General features: G+C 34.2%; 1 pseudogene; it reads left to right on the top strand.

Annotated features, from left to right (window-relative positions):
* Positions 1 to 1,871, top strand: part of LOC111388266 — a 2,888-nt pseudogene extending 1,017 nt beyond the window's left edge.
* Positions 1,872 to 3,553: the final 1,682 nt, after the last annotated feature.

Raw genomic sequence — 3,553 nt, 5'->3', positions numbered from 1 at the left:
TTCTTCTGGAGAAATTACTGATAAAGATGGTTTTAATGTACTTTCAGGGCTGCCCTCAAACAGCCTGAACAAGGGCCAATACTAGATTCCTACCCCTTCCCAGATTATCAGTGGACCAACTCAGTTTTCATGTCACATTTGCTACAAGAGTTTTAACAGATACAACAACTTGAAGGTATATTTTTTAACCGTTTAGATACCGTCGGCCTCAATGTTTAGTTGCCTTCAATTTTCTAAGGATCCAGATTGTTGAAGTAGCTTATGAGCTTCAGATGTTAGAGATGACATACTTATTTATAGAAATTTAGGCTTCAATTCGATTAAGTGGAAGTGTAACTGTTCATCCAATAATTGCTAATTCTTCCACCAACTAGTGATGAGATCTTGGCAGTTTTTCTGTGAAATTGGTGACAGTGAAACTTCTGCTAATTTCCTTGAACTGTTGCTAAGGTAGCCACCATAGAAGAATTGTCTCCACAAAAGTTATAATTTAATCAAGAATGTAATCTTGACAACCAGTTATAATTTCATGCACTCCTCTTTTATATGCAGATGATCCACGTGCATAGGTAAGTCTGTGACCCTTTCTATAATTATTATTATTATTATTTTTTTAACGTGTAATTTCAGTTTTAATATTACCTATTATTTAGGCTCAGATATGAAACTGATGATTAGTATCATCCTACAAAATGGGAAATCCTAAAGCATAAATTGGTGTGTCCTTTTGGAAAATCTATAAATTATTTGTAAATGGTCAAACTTCATTTTGATCAACTCTACATGTCAGTAAACCCAATCCACTTATCAATCCCTCTTTCGTGTTCATTTATATACTAAACCACTTATAAAATCTTTCCAAATGGAGGCCGGTCATTTCCCATAACTTATTGTTTCAGTCTTGCACTGCTCCTCTCAATCTGCATCTCGTGTTCATACCTTTGTGGTGCGTAATATAATATATGTCTAGATTTAATTGCCGTGGGCAAGATTAATAAAGAAAATTCTTCTATCTTTGCCTACTTTCTAGCATTCAGACTTTTCTACAATATTATGTGTTAAAATTCAACCTTTTCTTTTTAATTTGAATATTCCTTATAGATTTTCTTTTATTTTGTGATATTAATGTGAAATACGTTTTCCAGATGCATATGTGGGGGCATGGATCACAGTACAGAAAAGGGCCTGAATCTCTAAGGGGAACTCAACCAACTGGAATGCTAAGGCTTCCATGCTATTGTTGTGCATCTGGATGCAAGCACAATATTGATCACCCAACAGCAAGGCCCCTCAAAGACTTCAGGATCCTCCAAACACATTACAAGAGAAAGCATGGAACAAAATCATTCGTGTGCACAAAATGTGGGAAACCCTTTGCAGTTAAGGGTGATTGGAGAACACATGAAAAGAACTGTGGCAAGATTTGGTACTGCATTTGCGGTTCTGATTTCAAGCACAAAAGGTCCCTTAAAGATCACATTAAAGCCTTTGGTTTTGGACACCAAACTTTGGGAATTCGCATTGATTTTGAAGAAGATGATGAAAATCTGCTGGAAACATTTCATCTAAAAGTTTAAATTTTAGTTTTTAGAGAGGACAAATTCAGTCATTTAGATTCAGAGATAAGATGCTTGGTACTATGTTAAACAACATTTAAAAGTTTAAGATTTGAAGATGGGGAAATTTGTTCATTTGAATTTTACCTTCCCATGAGAATGAGAGATTTGTTCAGAGCCCAATTACGGCGGGAATCTCCAGTATGATACGGGAGTGGATTGTAGTATAAAATTTTATGAATGTATATGGATGCCGAAATTCATATTCGTACGGCAATCAAGCGTCAATTGTTCTTTATGTTGTAATGTGACAAGTACAAGGGTTTTAAAGTTTAATCAATCATTTGATCTCTCAAAGTTAGATCTGAATATATATTTTTGTCCCAAGTGGATCCCGTCCATGTGAGGAGATGGACACTACATTATATACAAGTAGCATGTGTCCTATTTTTAAAATTGTTGAGAAAATATGCTTGGCAATATATTTTTTTTATGTGCCTGTCGTTTAATTATTAATCAGTTTGCTTTTTTAATGACATGGTTTTTTAAGGTTCGAGCTTCCATGTGCTTTGAGCTTTATGGAATCCTTTTGGTTGGATGGAGTATTCTAAGTTAGTGAATTTAAGTGCACATACGCAACAATAAACTCCTATAATTAGTGAGTGTACGTGTATGTTCGGATGTAACACTATTAGCAACTTCTTAAAATTTCAACTTTTTTGTAAGTTTTCTATTCACGAAATTATTCTTTTGATTTATTTCCGTAAGTGTACGGTTCGTAACAAGTAATAAAGTGAAAATTAGAATTTGAATGTCATCTCACGGAGATTGAGTAGTTTAATTCTATCTAACTCGGCCTTAACCGAACCCGAATTTTCAAACGAGATTTGTAGTAACTTAAATTAAGCTTAACTTAACCTAATATGTGACTATGTATGAGTCAAACGAACTAGAATGCAAAACGGATGTTTCAATGCAAGTTTGATCTAATCAATGAATATAAAGAGCATTAGGATCACGAATCACCAATCAATGCTCACTTTTAACCCTAGTTTCACAAATTGACAACACGTTGAATTTTTGAAAAATCAATGCCCCTAATCTATCCAACAATTTCTCTCGATTAAAATTGAACATATTCTCATATACCACCAGCCTATATCTCTATGATGGGTGCAAATGTGCAAGAATGCATGTAGTTTTGTAAGCATTTAAAGATTCATGCAAAGCATAGCGGTATATCTCTATCTCCTATCAGACCCTACGATAATTTATACCCCGTCGAACTCATTTCCCTTCTCTCAAATGCATAAAATTAGTCATCTCATTCACACAATTATATGCACATAATTATGGAAGCAATTAATTGTATACAAATCATTCAAAATTCAAGAACATGTTCTGATGTCAAAATTGCAAAACTAAAAATTAAAAAGTTACATTACAAGGTTCATCAATCTCCTAGTATATAAAAAACTAGCCTAGCATGGAGAAATTAATAAAATACACAAAAGCTTTGAGAAACGACATCACGGGTTTAAGAACTTGCATGTAATATCATGGAGCTTCGCATTTCTCTTCGTTATTGTAGTGTAAAATCTCCTCCAAGATGCGTTCTTTTCTCTCCCAAGGCCTTCTTCCCTCTATTTGACAACTCTATGAATTTTATATAGGTGCCACGGTTTGTTTCCATAAGAATTTGAAGTAAAGAAGGAAATTGAAAATCGTGCGACCCAAATGTACCATGCAACCGCATGGTATTGTGTGATGCCCTATTTTGATTTTCTGAACGCCACACTTTTCTTCCAAATGTGACAATTAGGTCCCCGAACTTTTAATCTCGTGCTTTTTGACTCCTTTTCTCAATCTTTCTTCTCCCAATACTTCAAATCTTCAATAATTTGGTCCTTGAGTCTTTCACATTTTTGTTCCTGCCGTTGGTCATCTTTTGGCTATTTACAATTTAGTCCATAAAGTTTCATTCTTTTTTTTTTTTT

This window comes from Olea europaea, unplaced genomic scaffold (genome assembly GCF_002742605.1).
Source record: "Olea europaea var. sylvestris unplaced genomic scaffold, O_europaea_v1 scaffold4792, whole genome shotgun sequence".
NCBI classification, from domain to species: Eukaryota; Viridiplantae; Streptophyta; class Magnoliopsida; order Lamiales; family Oleaceae; genus Olea; species Olea europaea.
This window is presented reverse-complemented; position numbering and strand designations above follow the sequence as displayed.